This window comes from Cynocephalus volans, chromosome 8 (assembly GCF_027409185.1).
Source record: "Cynocephalus volans isolate mCynVol1 chromosome 8, mCynVol1.pri, whole genome shotgun sequence".
In the NCBI taxonomy this organism is placed as follows: domain Eukaryota; kingdom Metazoa; phylum Chordata; class Mammalia; order Dermoptera; family Cynocephalidae; genus Cynocephalus; species Cynocephalus volans.
The window spans coordinates 53,176,695-53,194,733 of NC_084467.1; the positions used below are offsets into that span (position 1 = coordinate 53,176,695).

Genomic DNA, 18,039 nt, shown 5'->3' on the forward strand with positions numbered 1-18,039 from the left:
TAAGTGAAGAATGTAATGACTACTAGTAGAATTTGGCATCACTGCCTACGACACCAGCAATTTTACCCATCATTGCTTTTGCACCATCAGTGCAAACGCTGACACAGTTGCTATGGGATAAACCAAGCAATTCAAAAAAGTTATTTAACACTTTGAATATTTCAGCACCACTTGTGTTTATTGCCTTCACATAAAGGAAGATCTTCTTTAATGATTAGTTGGTGCCGAACCTGAACAAACTCAAGCACAACTGCAAGTCTAGGCACATGTGTAGATTTGCTCTTTTTAAGGCAAAAGTTAGTTCTGCACAGGAGATATTAACTTGGTCTTTATGTTTGCTGCTAACTTTTTACTCTGAGTTACTGTACCACCAGAAAGTGGCAGTTCTGTGATTTCTTTTACTAACTTTTCATCCAACGGGCATTCAGTGATGTCAAGTAGATGAGGTTTTATTAGTCCCTCTGCTATTGTACGCACTTATCCAGGCAATGCAATGTGGTGACTTACCTTGTAAGAGGCTTCGGGAGCTTTTTCATTTCTAGTTTGAAAAACTGTAACAAACAGTTACTGGATTATAAAGAGTTTATCATATATATGTTCAAAATATTTAACACATTTTTCTTTGTACTGTATATGACCAGCTCTAATTAACACTGTAACTCAGCTGTCACTGTAATACTATTAGAAAATGTTATGTTGCATAAGAAACACTAAGGCAAATTATTAACATTTATAATCTTTAAGAAAAGGTAGCTTTGCCATATTTTCATTTCTTATTTACAGTTTTGCTAGTGTCTTTGGAGTCGATTCCTCCCTTCCAAGAATCAGAGAATTCTCTGATACGTCAGTTTCACCCTTTTTTAGATGTGGACTATGTAGCTGTGGGCTGAGAAAGTGGGTTTTTTAATCTTCCCTTTCAAAGCCAGCAACACATCTAAAATATAATAAAATATATTTTAAATAAATTCCTCTCATTTTAGAATAAAAGAACATATTCTAAAATAATTTTAGATATTTTAAAATTTTGAAAAGTTTAGAAAAACTTAAATACTAAGTTAAAACAGGACAAAAAAGTATACTTACTTTCTGCTGTGTTTTCGTGTAGGTGTAAGAAAAACTTTGGGTGATCTCCCACAATTCCTTTCTCAGCCCCTGAGGGTCTTGAGGTTCACTTCCACGTTAGGTCACCTCTTCCTACCAAGGCTCTTGGCCATCGTCTGAGATAACCCGACTCCAGCTCTCATTTCATGTGTCCCGTCTGCACTTGAGCCATGGAAAACAATCGTCTTTTTCCCCAGCGAATAAGCTCCAGGGATGCGGACCATCCCAGCAGAGCCCCTCATATTATTCCAACCTCAAAATGAGCAACTAGCCCATCTCTCCTCTTTTAAATTTCTGAGGCATAAGGACACCAGTTCACCTTTCTGTATGACCCTGTTAAAACAATTTTCCCTAAATTCGAGGTGAAGTGATTCTTATTTTCCCTTCTGAAACTTGTAACCCGCAGACAGTTTTCTATAAATATTTGCACATTCATTTATCCCTAACAGTAACAAAACACAAAAAATTCCTTTCCTTGTGGAGGTCATATTCTGATGCACAACACTAGACAAATTCAAAACAATAAAATACTCCTGTAGTTTCTAGCTACACTTTTCTTGGTCTGTCCAATGTATTTTATAGGCTAGAGATGTGTGCTCAGCTTAGACTCATTTTCTGACAGCATCTTCGCAAATCCTTCAAGGTGGTCTGACACTTTAGAATATGGCATCTATTATCTTGGTGCCTCTGCTAAAACTGAGATAAGAACAGACACATTTTAAATATCCTCTTACATCTGTATCTAAAAACATTAGCTAAAAGTCTCCCAGAGCTGAGCCATTAGAAAATGACTTGATAAAGTCATCTCTTCCAGGTCTAGGAAAACCAACATCTTTACTGTCTTCACCACCGTCATCATCATCTGCACTTCAGTCACTGACTCTGCACCCAGCTTTTTTTCCAAAATGCCAAACTAGGCTGAGGCAAGGGGTGAGATGGGGAAGCTTGGCACTGATGACAGTGCTGTGATTTCATTCCTTAAACCCTCCCCTGCTTCAAATGAAGCAATGACGGATAAAGTAATAATAATAATAGTAATAATAATAAAAAAATATATATATATATGTATATATATAAAGGTATAGCCACTCTCAAAAACAAAACAAACAGAAAACATCTCTGTCTTAGTCCATTCATGCTGCTATAAAAAAAACCACCTTAGACTGGGTAATTTATAAAGAACAGAAATTTATTTCTCACAGTACTGGAGGTTGGGAAGTTCAAGATCAAGACACTGGCAGGTTTGGTATCTGGTGAGGGCTGTTCCTCATGGATGGTGCCTTCTATGTGTCCTTACCTGTTGGAAGGAGCAAAAGGCACAAACACCGTGTCCTCACATGGCAGAAGAGATGGAAGGGAAAAGGCACTAGGGTACTCCTTTCAACCTCTTTTACAAGAGCACTAATCCAATTATGAGGGCTGAGCCCTCCTGACTTAATCACTTCTCCAAAGGCCCCACCTTTTAACACCATCACTTTGCGGTTTATGTTCTAACATATGAATTTTGGAGGGACGTACACATTCAAACAACAGCAGAAATCCTGTACTACCTCTATATTCTAAATATATTTTCTAAATTTTCTTCTAATAATTCTAAAGTTTTGTTTTTATAATTAAGACTTTAATGTATCAACAGCTTACTTTTTTGAATTGTGAAAGGTAGGCAACTAAGTTAATTACTTGTAATATTTTTAAAAAATCAAGAACATTAATTGAATAGTAATGTAATGCCTCCTCTATCATATTCTGAGCTCTGATATATGTATTTATAGCAGCTCTATTCTGTTTCATTTATATATCCCCATATATAAAACCCATACTAGACTATCTTAATAAATAGAACTTTGTGTCTCTCTTATTTCACTGGCAATGGTATAGGTTAGAGCACATTTTAAGTATTTATTATACTCATTGGATAGTTATGTATTCTCTGTTTTGTTTTTGTTTTGTTTTAAAAATAAATTTGGGATGATTCTCCACTAAAAGGAATTAGGACTCCAGAGAGAATAGTTGATTTCAGAACTGGGCAGAGTAGGTTCAGTTCGAGTCTGAATCACCTTATTTCTTATTATTTTTGAGAAAGATAATGCTAAAAAAATAATGGGGACTCGTCAAAAAAACACATGGGAGCCAGCTTAATCTGGAAGAATATGCATATCAAAATAAATAATGATGTTAACAGATCATAATCCCAATGACTAAAATAATTCAAGTTCATGGTAATATAAATAAATACATCAATACATAAATAGAAGAGAAAGAAAACAGTTTCCTTACAATGGAATGCCAACTAACACATGTAAAATGAATAATGGAATTAGACAATCACTATTTGGCAAGTATCATAGTAAGAATTCAAGCAAGAATTATCAGTGGGTGCTAAAATTTTGATAAGGAACAGGATATTCACATGGTCTCAAAGTATCTCTTCATAAAATACTTACTAATACAAAGGGGAAGACAGTAACTGTTCAACGGAGAAGACTTACAGACACCAGCTCATTTCAGTAATCCAGGATAGCACCCCCAGAAATGGAATAGACTGACATATGTGCCTCCTGACGTGGAGCACTGCAAAAGACACAACATCACTTCCCTGGTGATCCCGCCAAAGGTGCAAAATCTGAACTAAACTGTGAGGTAGCATCAGATAAACCTGAATTGAGGGACATCCTACAAAATAATTGGCTTATACTCTTCAAAAATGTCAAGGTCATGAAGGTCAAGAAAAACTGAGGAACTCTCCCAGACTGAAGGAGGTTAAAAATACATGATAATTAAATGCAATGTGTAATCCTGGATTGGATCCTAAAAAATACTTTTTCTATTACTATATAGAATATTATTAAGATAACTTGCAAATGTTAAAGAATGTCTATAGATTAGATAATAATATTGTCTCATTGCTAATCTCCTGATTGTGATGATTATATGGTTGGAAAAGAATGTCATTGTTCTTAGAAATTATGCACTGAAGCATTTAGTGGTAAAAAGGCATGATGTCTGTAATGTCTACAATTTATCCTCAAATATATACACAAGAGCACTTCAAAAAGTTCACAGAAAGTAGAATTAAAGAATAAAAATAAAAAGTATAAACTATTTCTCAACATAAGTTCCATTAAGTTTAAGACATTTTTGTAAGCCATGATACCAGCCATTTAGTCTATCCCTGAAGAATTGAGGTTTCTGAGAATTTAACCATGTCAATGCAGTCTCTTTAACATTATTACCTGAAGAAAAATGGGTGCCCTTTACAGACTTTAAGATTAGGAAACAAAAAGAAGTCAGAAGGAGCCAAATCAGGACTTTAAGGAGGATGCCCAAGTCTTCCCTAAGACTTCTTGCAAAATTGCCCTTGTTTGATGAGAGGAATAAGCAGGAGCATTGTCACAGTAGAAAAAGACTCTCTGGTGAAGATATCCCAGGCGTTTTTCTGCTAAAGCTTTGGCTAACCTTCTCATAACACTCATAAGAAGCTGATGTTGTTGTTCTCTGGCCCTCCAGGAAGTCAACCAGCAAAAGGCCTTCAGCATCCTGAAAAACTATCGCCATGACCTTTGGTCTTGACCGGTTCACTTTTGCTTTGACTGGACCCCTTCCGACTCTTGGTAGCCATCACTTTGATTGTGCTTTGTCTTCAGGATTGTACTAGCAAAGCTACGTTTCATGTCCTGTTACAGTTCTTCAAAGAAATGCTCAGGATCTTGATCCTACTTGTTTAAAATTGCCATTGAAAGCTCTGCTTTTGTTTGCAGCTGATCTGGGTGCACTGGTTTGGCACGCATTGAGCAGAAAGTTTGCTCAACTTTCATTTTTCAGTCAGAGTTGGGTAAGTAAGGTATGTCTATGGTGTTGGCTATTGCTTCTGCTGTGAATCATTGGTCGTCTTCAATTAGGGCATGAACAAGATTAATTTTTTCCTGAAAATTGAATGTGTGTTGTGGATGGTCTGCTGCTGCAGGTTTCATCTTCAATGTCATCTCATCCCTTTTTTTTTTTTTTTTTTTTTTTTTTTCAATCTGTATGTCTCATTTATTTTTCTTGCTTTACTGCACTGGCTAGACCCTCTAGAACCATGTTTTTTTTTTTTTTTTTTTTTTTTTTTTTAAGTACTTATTTTTTTTTTTTTTATTTTTATTTTATTTTATTTTTTTTTTTTAATTTTATTTTGTCGATATACATTGTAGCTGATTAATGCTCCCCATCACCAAAACCTCCCTCCCTTCTCCCTCCCCCCCTCCCCCCCAACAATGTCCTTTCTGTTTGCTTGTTGTATCAACCATCTCATCCCTTTTTAAAATGAGGCATATGTTTGTAAACTGCTGATTTCTTAGGGGCATTGTTCCCATAAAGTTTTTGTAAAGCATCAATGATTGCACCATTCTTCGACCCCAGCTTCACCATCAATTTGATGTTTGTTCCTGCTTCAATTTTAGCACAATTCATGTTGCTCTGATAGGGGTTCTTATCAAATTGGTGTCTTAACCTTCACAGTGCCTTGAGCTAGATCATGTTCAGACATGTTATAATATTAGTTGAGTTTATCTTGGTGCAAAAAAATGTTTGTAGGGGCCAGCCTGTGGCTCACTTGGGAGAGTGTGGTGCTGATAACACCAAGGCTACGGGTTCAGATCCCTATATAGGGATGACCGATTAGCTCACTTGGAGAGCGTGGTGCTGACAACACCAAGTCAAGGGTTAAGATCCCCTTACTGGTCATCTTTAGAAAAAAAATTTTTTTTTTTTTTTTTTTTTTTTTTGTAATCCATGCATAGTTTTTTCAAGTACACATTTTCTGTGAACTTTCCTCATACAGAAGCAAGTGTGGCAAATGTTAAAATTTGGGGAATTCAAATGAAAGGTATTCAGAAGTCTTGGTATAATTTTTTTTTAACTTTTTTTGTAAGTTTGAAATCATTTTAAAATGAAAAGTTATTAAAAAATAGTGCATTTTCTTTCCTACCAAAACATCAATTTTTAGAATGTGAGCTTTAGCTATGTTTTTTATCACTCTTGGGACCTTGATCGCGTTTACTCAGCATATATTTTTGGCATCTACTAGTATATGGTAGAGTTTAGGGGCATAAAAGTGAGCTAGAAAAAATTTAGCCTTGCCCACATGAAATTTACAGTCTAGTGGGAAAACAACTAAGGAACAAATAATGACATGAGTGTAACTATTACAGGATTCATTCTTACAGCAACACATCTACTTGAAGAAGTCTTAGTTATGGGCAGACACTGTATTCTGTTCCTTCCTTATGAAAATAAAGACACAATTTCACTTTTTCTTTCTGAATGTCCTTTCTGTACTACAATAGAACTGCACCCAGAGGAAGCAATTCAGAGTCCACCCAACTGATTTCATTCTCACATGGTGGGTTTCTGTCGAAGGGATAAAAATAAAAGAGTAAAATGGGGGTGGCTGCTTTTATGTAAGCTAAAAAACTTTCCATCTTAAAAAGCAGTAAAGTTTGCTGCAGAAGCAGGGCACATTTTTAAACCTCCTGTTCATTACAGAGATATGCATCTAAGGAACTTTGGGCCATATCCTGAGGTGACTTTTTAAAAATTGGAACAAAAAAGAGTTTGTTACAGAGCTCATAAGGGCAGTTCTGAAAGCTTCATTAATTCTAACAATAATTTCCAATTCATTCATTAGTCATTTCCTGGTTCTCTGAAATCATTTCTTTTCAAAGCAACTACTTTCAACATTCAGTGAAATTAAGAATACTATGATTTTAACTGATCCAACGTAATCTAAACTTTTAGCCATTTATAAAAATGCAAAACAGAAACCAGGGCCTAGGTCAGAGATGAGTAGTTTGCAATAAAACTCTTCATTCATGCAGTTTTTGGAACGAGTCCTAATAGTCTCAGGGGATATTAAGGATCTAGTAATAAATAGAGTTATACCAGGTGCTTCTCCTGGCTGGGACCCGAGGCATGATAACAGAGGGAATATCAGTAAGGATATAATGGAAACACATCCTAAATTCTCCAGCTCAACCCGCCCAGTGTCAATCAAACTCTCTGGTGGGGGTGAGGGGCTGGGGTGGTGCTGGGGATGTGTGGTGTGGGGGCTGGGCAGGGAGGTTGTTTAGAAATCTTCCCTCTTGCCATCATTGATCTTGTTAACTGCTGTGGTCACTAGTGGCCCCTCACCCTGTGTCCCTAGAGTGCTGCCTCCCCGCTCAGACCCCCTAGGGCCTGCCGTGTCATGGCTGTGCAGCCTCAAAGCTATTCCGGAAACAGCTGGTGCTGTCACCCCCCTGGGCCCCATCAGCGGTCATGCATAGTTTATAGCTCGTAAATGCAGGTGTCTCTCCATTTTTAGAATACTGGATATGGAAATACCTCAACCCACAGGCTAATAACTTGAGAAATGAGGCTCTGTTCTATAAAAGGATTTCCCAGAAAATCCTTCTGAAAACAGAGCTTTACTGATAAGCAGAGGCAGATTTAGCATGAAGCCAACAGAGCTTAAACTACAAGGTCCCTCACTTGTAGAAGCCCTTGCAGGGCCAAGGGAAGGTCCCTAACACTGTGTTTACATGGCCACATGTTTTCTAGAAGTTTGCAAACATGCAATATTTTAACTGTGATTGCTTAGAGCTATTGTCTCTTTCCACTGCAACTTCCACTACATTCCACTTTACCCTGGTGTCCATGGTTTGGGGATGTCTGGGAGCAATTTCAGGATCCAGGTAAAGGGAGCATGAGTTGGGTGTAGTGGGACATTTTTATGTGGCTCAAATTCACTTTGGTCTATAGTTTAGTTATATAAACTATAGTATAGTTTAGACACCCTGGTATAGGAAAGGCTCTCAGGAATATTCCTGCCAACCACACATTGCATCACCCCCCTCCGCACAGACTCATGACAGGAAGAGGCAACACTTACATCTGTGAGTAATGGAGAAGACACATGTTAGAAGAAAGATTGGCTTTCTTTGGTGGGGGAAGTGAGACTTGGCTGGGCCAAGGCCCTTGGTGAGAGAGGAGGAAAGTCCTTGTCTGCCATGTGTGGAGTTCGAGAAGCTTCTTTCCACGCAGGGTTCCACGCAGGGAGGCAGGAAGCTCCGTTGCCTCTCTTCTCTGTGCTGGGCTGGAGAGACCACCACGCCCCTTCTCAAGCAGTAGGAGACCCATTTCTGAAAAACTAAATTTTCGTAAGTAAAATATTTAAATATCTTGAGGGATTTCAGTATTTAGTAAGATCTCAGGGAGAATCTTTCTATAAAATGGATACTTGCTTTCAAATTATTCTGTTCCAAGTTCTAGGGTTACAAATAATAGCTAATATATTTTGGACACTTGTTTCATGCCAGGCACTGGGTTAAGTATGTGTTAACTATGTGTCAATTACAGTGACTCAATGAGGGAGTCACTGTATATCACAATTTTAGAGATGACCAGTTGAGGCTTATTGGGGTTATGTAACCTGCTAAGGGCCTCTCAGTTCTGAAGAGGTAGAAGCAGTCTTCACAAGTTATGCTCTTTTTAGTTTTAGGGATTGCTTTTTATTTAATTAGATGTTTTATTAATTACATAAAATGTGAATATGGTTCTAAAGTCAAATCAATAAAAATATAGTTTCTATCCTTTTCCTCTCCACACTAATCCTGCCCTCATAAGTAATCTTTTTTTTTAATGGTTTATCCTTCCAATTTTTTCTATATATACGCAAGTACCTTTCTTAGAGAAATGACAGCATACTCTACACACGTCTCCCCATCTTGATAAATTTGAAGAACATAAAACCAAATGATGCACTTAAATCTGTGTACAGGTGAAGGCATAATCACATAGAGAAAGACTATTCTAAAGTCACCTGCCTGGGATTGAATGTCTCCCCAAAACTTAATCCCCACAACTGTTGAGAGTGGGAAATACTATTATGGTAATTATAAGTTGATGGCTTAATGATGGTCGGGAGCATGGTTCTGAGGGCTTTAAAAGGAGAGCGGATGAGGAGCTCTCTCTTTCTGCTCTGCCATTTTCTGCCATGTGAGATCCCTGCATTTCTGTAAAGCCACCACCAAAGAAGACCCTCACCAGATGTGTTCCCTGGACTTTAAATTTCTCAGCCTCTGAAACTATAAGCAATAAATCTCATTTTCTTCCAAAGTGCCCAGTTCCAGGTATTTTGTTATAAGCAACAGAAACAGGCTAATACACCACCTATGTGTGTGTGTGTATATATATATATCTTACAAAGTGTTGATGAGAAGCTTCTCTACATAAAAGTTTTTCAGTTCACATAACAAGGAAGGAGAAGCAGAAGATAACTACTTTGCAACCCCTATGAATTACTATACGTAGGCAATGATTACCAATAGATATTAAGATTACAAAAAGGAGACAGCTAGATATGAGGGATCTTCAAAAAGTTCATAAAAAAATGCATATTATGAAAAACCTATGCAAGGATTGCAAACATTTTTACACCAAAAGAAACTCGTGCTAATTTGCTATAACATGTCTGAACAGGATCTAGTTTGAGGCAGTAAGACAGATATCAGTTATCAGACTGATAACTGATTAACTCTTAACCAAAGAGCCCCTATCAGAGCAACATGAATTGTGCTAAAATTGAAGCAGGAACAAACATCAAATTGATGGTGAAGCTGGGGTCGAAGAATGGTGCAATCATTGATGCTTTACAAAAACTTTATGGGAACAATGCCCCTAAGAAATCAGCAGTTTACAAACGTACACCTCGTTTTAAGAAGGGATGAGATGACATTGAAGATGAAACCTGCAGCAGCAGACCATCCACAACACACATCAATTTTCAGGAAAAAATTAATCTTGTTCATGCCCTAATTGAAAACGACCAATGATTCACAGCAGAAGCAATAGCCAACACCATAGACATACCTTACTTACCCAACTCTGACTGAAAAATGAAAGTTGAGCAAACTTTCTGCTCAATGCGTGCCAAACCGTTGCACCCAGATCAGCTGCAAACAAAAGCAGAGCTTTCAATGGCAATTTTAGACAAGTAGGATCAAGATCCCGAGCATTTCTTTGAAGAACTGTAACAGGACATGAAACGTAGCTTTGCTAGTACAATCCTGAAGACAAAGCACAATCAAAGTGATGGCTACCAAGAGTCGGAAGGGGTCCAGTCAAAGCAAAAGTGAACCGGTCAAGACCAAAGGTCATGGCGATAGTTTTTCAGGATGCTGAAGGCCTTTTGCTGGTTGACTTCCTGGAGGGCCAGAGAACAACAACATCAGCTTCTTATGAGTGTTATGAGAAGGTTAGCCAAAGCTTTAGCAGAAAAACGCCTGGGATATCTTCACCAGAGAGTCTTTTTCTACCGTGACAATGCTCCTGCTTATTCCTCTCATCAAACAAGGGCAATTTTGCAAGAAGTCTTAGGGAAGACTTGGGCATCCTCCTTAAAGTCCTGATTTGGCTCCTTCTGGCTTCTTTTTTTTCCTAATCTTAAAGTCTCTAAAGAGACTTCAGTTAATAATTTATAAAGTCTGCATTGACATGGTTAAATTCTCAGGACCCTCAGTTCTTCAGGGATGGACTAAATGACTGGTATCATGGCTTACAAAAGTATCTTCAGCTTGAGGGAGCTTATGGTGAGAAATAAAGTTTATATTTTTATTTTTCTATTTTAATACCATTTTTCTCATAAACTTTTGAAGTCTACTCATACTACCAACCTCACAATGAAAGTAAACAGCCCATTTATAGTCTTTCCAAAAAATAAAAATAGAAAAGCAAACTTGCTTCCCATCAGGCATCTTTATCTAACTATCATATACAGAAACTACACGTTGGGGACACAATCAGCAGGCTCCAGACTGTGGGACATTCTATAGAAAAAACAACCTACTTTCTTTGATAAATAAATTGCAAGGAATAAAAGAAGAGACAAAAAGGAGAGCCCATAAGTTAAAGGAAACTTAAGAAACCTAATAAATTCTAATGTATTGATCTTATTTGGGTTCTGATTCTAACAAACTGCCAAAAAATCTTAGGTCTATGGGGAACTTACTGCAATTATTGAACAGACAGCTGATAAAAATTAGGAGGTTGTTCGATTTTTAGATATGTTAATGTTATTGTGCATTTTTTTATTCTTTGTATTTTAGACACATATACTGAAATATTTATAGATGAAATATTATGATGTCTGGAATTTACTCCAAAATAATTCAGTGGAGGAGAAGAGTAGCTTGGAATACAAATGAGACAAGATTGATCTTATATCGATAATTATTGAATCAGAATGATTGCTACATGGGAATTTGTGAATTTGTTATATTATTCTTCCTACTTTTATACATGTTTGAAAATCTCCATACAAAAGCATTTTTTTAAGACTTAAAAACATCTACACTCTTAAACACTAAGTTGGCCCCATTTCTCACCCATATGTCTATCACCCACAAATATATGTTGTTTGATTTTCTCCCAGTTTTGAAAAATAAAAGTAAAATTTATCGATATTATTAAGTAATATATTCAAATCATTCTTCACAAATTATAACAACTATTCTCTCCTTTTCTCTGTTCATGGAGCATGATTTACCCTCATTTCAGTTAAAATGTCACTAACTTTCCCTACTAACCCAGCCAAGAAAGTTGAGAGATTCCCAAATGGATTCTCAGCTCCTAGATCTTGGAAAGCTGAAGGAGGTTGATGATAACAGATATTATGTATTCTGGTTCAGATGCTCCCCTTAGAGAAGATTAACAATAATTTTTTAAGAGAGTGAAAATTGTCCCATATGTAATTCTGGTTGACATGAAGATGTGCCACCCAGATCCACTTCCAAGAAGGGCCTGTTGCCCCAGTTGGTGGAAGTGCTCTCAGCAGACAGCTCTTGACCCCTTCAGGGATTGCCTCAGTTGTGGACAGATGCCTCCTGCAAGAATGTGCCCTGCCAGGGGCAGCTCACATCTGATATGGGGTGGTCTGGCCGTTGTGACCCAATGCAGGACAACTCTTGACAGGCCAGCTCAGCTCTGGAGTTTGCTATGCAGGTCAGTTGAAGCTATTGGGCCGGGGACACAACTTGACATTTCCTTCTATCCATTCCTATTTCCTTCCTTCCTCAGGTATTGCTCCCATGGGTGGTCTCAATACACACCCACACACTACACCCTTTCTCAGAGTTTGTTTCCTGAAGAACCCAAATGGCAACAGTAATGACACATTGAAATGCCTGGCTTGCTCAGCAACTGAGCTGCTTCATTAAGGCATTAATCATTCATTTCTTTGATTAGTAGCTCAAAACACTGAGGTTGTTTGGGGAAAATTTTGAGTGGCCTGTACTTAAAAGAAGCCGATTTATTGTTTTGTGGTCTGTGAATGCTAACAACATAATAAGTCCTGAGCACTTAGGATCAGTTGGATTCATTTCACAGCATCTTGCATCTGAAAAGTAATCCCAGAGTGGGATGGACCTTTTTCAGTGCTCTGTCTTGCAACTACTTTCACCTCCAGGAGACAGATCAATGTTGGCAATTGCTTCACTCACCAGCTCATGCGTGTGGATCCCAAGACTATGATATAGCAACTCCCTTATCAGTGCAAGTGAGCCCTTAAGAGAAATTCTAGGCCTTACAGATATGTTTATATATTATCCCACACTGCCAAAAATTTCACACTGAGTGAACCTAAAGTGCAACTCATTCCAAGTCCTGTTGCAGCTGCCTTGTTTTTCCTGCAACTGGGGTTGTGAGACACAGGCATCTGGGTTGTTAGTAAATGAGGAGGGGAAAATGCCATGGCTAGTCTATTTAGTGTAGTGTCTTTATTGGTTTAATTTAGTCAAGATGAATATGTATAAGGGTTTTTGTGGCTTCATTCATTATTTTGGTCTCTTTCACACAAGATCTTCTGGTCTTCAACTATGAATTATACTAATAGTTTCCAAAAGATGTAGCGTTCATGGTCAGAAAGGGAATAATGTATAAATCTTAACCATACTTTTAATTTGCAGATGATTCTGTATTTGATTTTTACAGTAGAGCCAATGGTTTGGGATTTTATTTTTTAAACAGCATCTTCAGGATGGTAAGGGATACTCCTTTGCCTGAGTTTTCTAATTAATAGTAGGTATAAAAGTAAAGCAGATTAGAAATGAATGAAATTCTGATACATGTTACTATATGGATAAACCTTAAAAACATCAGGCTGAATTAAAGAAGCCAGACACAGAAAGGACAAATATTGCATGATTCCACTTATACAAGATACCTAAAGTGGGCAAATTCACAGAGAGAGAAATTAGAAGGGTGGGTGCCAGGGGTGGGGTGAGGACAGAACGGGGAGTTAGTCTTTAATGGGTACAGAATTTCAGTTTGGGATTATAAAATAGTTCTGGAGATGGATAGTTGTACCACAGGGTGAATATACCTAATGCCACAGAATTGTACCCTTGAAAATGATTAAGTGTGGCTGGCTGGTCAGCTCAGCTGATAAGACTGCAGTGTTATAACACCAGAGTCAAGCGTTCAGATCCCCACACCAGCCAGTTGCCAAACAAACACAAAGGCTTAAAAGGTAAATTTTATGTTACGTACTGTTGTAGACTGGATGCCCCCTCAACCTCATTGAGGCTTAATCCCCACTGTAACTGTTGAGGGTGGGAAATCCTACTATGGTAATTGAAAGGTGGAGTCTTAAAGAGGTGATTAGATTGTAGGACCATGACACAGTGAAAGGACTAAAACTGGTGGTCATGGGTGTGTTCTGAGGGCTTTAAAAGGATAGTGCATGAGGAGGTTAGTCTTTATTTGCTCCACCATTTTGCACAATGTGATACTCTGCTGTCACTGTCACCACCACCAAGGCTTTCACCAGATGTGTTTCCTGGACTTTGGACTTCCCAACCTCAGGAACTGTAAGCTATAAATTTTGTTTTCTTTTTCTTTTTTTTTTTTTGGTATTTTTTTTTTTTTTTTTAGTGACCGGTAAGGGGATCGCAACCCGTGGCTTGGTGTCGCCCGCACCGCACTCAGCCAGTGAGCGCACGGGCCATCCCTATATAGGATCTGAACCCGCGGCAGGAGTGCCTCCACGCTACCAAGTGCTGCACTCTCCCGAGTGCGCCACAGGGCCGGCCCTAAATTTTGTTTTCTTTATAAAATACCCAGTTCTGTGTATTTTGTTATAAGCAACAGAAATGGACTAACACATGTATATTTTGCCACAATCTGAAAAAAGCAAAGCAGAGGGTCAGATGGGTAATCAGCATAGTGAGAGTTTGGAATGGCAACTGAGGGCTCTGGGAGTTAAACAGAACTAGGCTTGAGGCTCTGCTTAGCCACTTAGTAGCTGTGTGACCTTGGGTGAGTAAGCTAGCCTCCCATGGCTGCCTCAGTAAAATGGGGCTACCTCACATCGTTGTTGGAAGGATCAGATGAGATGCTGTAGGTGATGCCCTTGTCACAGACCCTGGCACTGAGAGTGTCATGGTTAACACTCTCTGCAGTTGGATTGCTTGAGGGTGAATCCAACTCCACCACTCAGCATCTTTTTGACCGTGGGCAAGTTACCTGATCTCTCTTTGCCTCAGTTGTCTCACCTGTAAAATAGAGAAAATGATAGCCTCACTTCAGAGGGTTGTTGTAAGGATTACATTTCCATCAGTGAACATCAGGGACATATGTGTGCGTAAGTTAACGCAAAGCAGTCAAAAACGTGCCTAGTGAGCATTACTCCAATATTCACTTTTATTAATAGGAACAATTCTGGGATATTAGACTAAAATGATAAAATGGTTTTATCAGAATACGCATAAAAAGTATTTATTTAAGGTATTTACAATTTGGTTTGTACTGCCTAATTTTTCTTGTGGTTATGTAGAATTAACACTTATTAGATGCTTACTATGTCCCAGGCACTTTGCAAAGCACATTCTAAGCATTGCCTTTTATAAGGCTCTCAACATTCCCCATTTATCAAGACAGAGCGGATGAGTGACTTGCCCCAGGGTCAGCCATGACCCCAACTTAAACCACCACGTGTCTGACTCCAGAAATCTTGCATTACTCCATTCTACCTCTTACAATAGTTGAAGATATTGCTAATGAAAATGCAGGTACAATAGAATGCAAAAAATAAATAAAGCCTCTAGGAAAGGGTCCAATAGTTGAGATTGGAACCTGGGCTAAAATAGTTATTGCATCAACCATTAATATAGAGCTAAGTATCCCAGCAACCAAGGCAAAATGGAAAACATAACGTGTCATATGGTACCTGGTTTTAAAAAAGCGGCCCTGCTTTCCATTCCCTCACACTGAGCCTGGCATACTTCTACCCATTTATTCATCAATAAAACCAAGGAGCCATCTACATATGCCAGGCACTTTTGAGTTCTTCAGAAGACATGCTTGTTCCTGACACCAAACTCTCAGCTAAATTGACGGGGACGTTTCTCACAGGAGGGATATTGGGTGACCTGTTGAACAATGCCTTCATGAGAGTTGGTGCAGGAGCTGTATGACCACAATCTAAGTAACCATTTTTAGTGTCAGCCCTCAATAAAGGCAGGTAGCAGAGTATTCAGCCCCTGGGCCCTGGCTGGTGTTAAGCTTCAGTGGATCACAGGGCTCTTCGCATGACCATGAACTGCTGTGATCTGTTCAGCTGCAGAGAATAACACTATTAATCTGTAAAATTATACACTGCTTTAGACTGTATACCGACAAGAAATAGCAGGTCCAAAGACTAAAGAAAAAATTATAGTAGAAATTAAAATTTAAAAGATTTTAAATTCTATTCATCGACTTTGAGTATTTTCCTGAAAATTGGGGAAAATACAGAAGTACTAGATTTTAGTAGCAGAACATCTTGGCACAACCCACAGAAAACTAGTAATTACAAATAAGGTTACAAGTGAGAAAACAGAGTTCCTTGATGCCTCCCTTGTTTTTATGGGGTGTGCCTAAAGTTTGATCAACGCAGTCCATACCTGAGGCACTGGCCAGGCTAGCGGCAGAGCTGTGGGTTTTCTGCCCTCCCCAGACTGGGGAGCAGCCACCAGCAGTCAGCGTCAGCCTCCTCCCACAGAAGGGATGCCTGGCTGTGCCATGGTCTAGAAGTTCTACTTCTTACTCTGCCATTGGGCCTAACAGCAGTGGGCGAATGTGCTTTATGAAATGCTTAATGCAGAATTTTCCAAACTTTGAGCAGGGAAAATCTTTATTGAGAGCAAGTCTATTAATAACTCCAGAATAGAGTTCCTCATGACACACTGATCTAATGTAATGAGCATACATAAGTGAATAAACCCTGGCCAGTGTCCAAGGTAAGGGAAACATAATTCTCGTATTGTGCTTTCACCTTGCTTTCTATTTTAGATGTTGGTTTTTCTTTAAACAAGGGCCTCTGGCTCACAGGGGTTCTTTGTGCAAGAATGTGTGTTTGCATTTCAAAGTCTTACATTTGAAATGTAAGTCTTACATTTACAAAATGTGGCAACACATTTTGCTGTGATAAAGACCTTTCTGAGATTAGAAAGCTAAACAAAAGTACAGTGCGTTCAAAAGTTCTCTACCACGGAATTGGCCATGAGAGATCCATAAATACTTACTTATACAATCTTTTTTGTCTATGAATTCATTTGGCAACTACATACCCAACACGATAAAGAAATACATGGCCATCCATGTGTGGGTGAGTTAATGGGTAGTAACTGTAGGGCACGTGTCATCCAGGAATATTAACTGTTCCCCAGCTGGGTGACTTTGACAAATCACTTCCCCTACATGCACTTTAATGTCATATCTGAAAAATGAGAATGTTGGATTACAGTGTTTCCAAAACTTCTCCAAAGATTAGAATCCCTGGGGTAAAATTTAAATATTCAGATTACTAAACACTCCATGAAAATTCTGATCAGATGGATGCGAGTTGGGGCCCTGGAACCTGGTTTTATTTAGTTTTTTATATATTGTTTGTTTTTAACAAGGGCTTTAGGTCCTTATCTTCAGGGATGTTGGGAAAATCTTGACCAGATGACTGAGGGACTTTCCATCTTTGCCATTCTGTAATTTTGTGATTCTGCAGTGGGAGATCCACTAGCCACCTCATTAGAAGCTATTACAGTTAAGATAAGACCTTGAGAAATTTTTCTTTTGTAGGTTCTCCCCCACGATGGAGTGGCACTGGATACGTTTGCATAAAACAGATGTCTACTTCTCACAAGTCAACAATGCAATAAGGCCTGTGAGAAACAGCAACCTTAGTTGTTTTGTGCTTGTAAGAACTGAGTATCCTTCCCCTTAATTCTTCTGTGTTCTCCTAAACTGGTGTCCCATACAGGGTCCTAGTGTCTGTGTTCCTTCTCAAACCTCAGATGTGTAACTTTCAACATCCAAAAATGGTTTCAGAACCTCGTAACTCCACTAATGGCTCCTAAGGTGAGGAGGTTGGTGACCTCTGGTTAAATCTTAAAATTCCTTCAAGCACCAACTCTGGTCACTCCCTCTTGCTTCTCTGGAAGCCAGTTGGTCCCTCTGAGACTGACCCAACTTGTTGGGAGAATGAGGCTGGTTTTCCAACCAATCCTTTGGGAGAATCTGAAGGCAAAGGGCTAAAAGTTCCTGCAAATTTACCTTCCCTGAAAGAAAATCTAGAGGATGCTCCCAAACTCAATCGTTTTAATTTCAATTTGAAAAAATTCTGAGTTGTACCTACCCCTGTGCAAATCAATGATTCGTGTAGAGAGAACAGCAATCTTCTGTTCTGCTCACAGAAGATTCTGAAATCTCTTTCTCTGAACATCTTTAAAAATAGTAGTGATCAGTGTGAGAGAAAGAATTAACAATGGAGAAAGAAAATACAGGTGTAAGACTGATGAGGTTAAGTAAAATCCAAAAGTCCTGAATTTAAAGTGGAAGTATCAGTATGAACCCGCAATACAATTTATCTTACACACACAAAAAATTATTTCC

The 18,039-nt window shown here is 38.6% G+C and overlaps 1 long non-coding RNA gene across 1 annotated transcript in view; it reads right to left on the reverse strand.

The window, feature by feature from the left end:
• Positions 1-2,304: 2,304 nt before the first annotated feature.
• LOC134383989 (uncharacterized) overlaps positions 2,305-18,039 on the reverse strand; it is a 60,833-nt gene continuing 45,098 nt past the window's right edge. The window contains exons 2-4 of the long non-coding RNA XR_010024234.1: positions 8,009-8,266; positions 3,591-3,672; positions 2,305-2,398 (exon numbers count right to left, since the gene is read on the reverse strand). This is a non-coding gene — a long non-coding RNA (uncharacterized LOC134383989). The remainder of the gene's footprint in view (positions 2,399-3,590; positions 3,673-8,008; positions 8,267-18,039) is intronic.